The 448-nt window shown below is 42.0% G+C and overlaps 1 gene segment (V, D, J or C); it reads left to right on the plus strand.

Annotated features, from left to right (window-relative positions):
• The window catches only part of LOC104982073, an 8,892-nt gene that overhangs the window by 2,331 nt on the left and 6,113 nt on the right, over window positions 1-448 (plus strand).

Here is a 448-nt window from a genome sequence, read left to right on the forward strand (position 1 = left end):
GAACATAGGCAATGGCTAGAGCTGGTGGAAGAGTCCATAAAAATGGTTATATTTGTATTTGGTGTTGAGTTTAATTCACTGTAAGTCAACTAGAGTAACATTTGTGAAGGAAAGTTGAATGTGGACACAAGCATGGAGAAACTGTGACATGTATGGAAGTGTATGAGGACAAGGGAACCCACAAGACACATTAAAACTTGTCCGTCTCTTACCTCCTTCAGTCGCACAGTGGTGGGTGGCCTTCAGGAGAAGTGGATGCCATTTGCCATCATGCTACATGCACACTTGGTCCAATACAAAGAGAACATGAGTAAGAGATCTGATGGGAAGTAGAGGAGTTATGAGTCAATAATAAGTTAAACTATCAGATCAGCAGCAACATTATGTATTGCCAGTCCCTGGAGCTCTGCACCAACCCGCAGAACATAAAAATGTGGCTACATAATGT

The sequence above is a fragment of the Bison bison genome, unplaced genomic scaffold (genome assembly GCF_000754665.1).
Source record: "Bison bison bison isolate TAMUID 2011002044 unplaced genomic scaffold, Bison_UMD1.0 scf7180017864526, whole genome shotgun sequence".
NCBI classification, from domain to species: domain Eukaryota; kingdom Metazoa; phylum Chordata; class Mammalia; order Artiodactyla; family Bovidae; genus Bison; species Bison bison.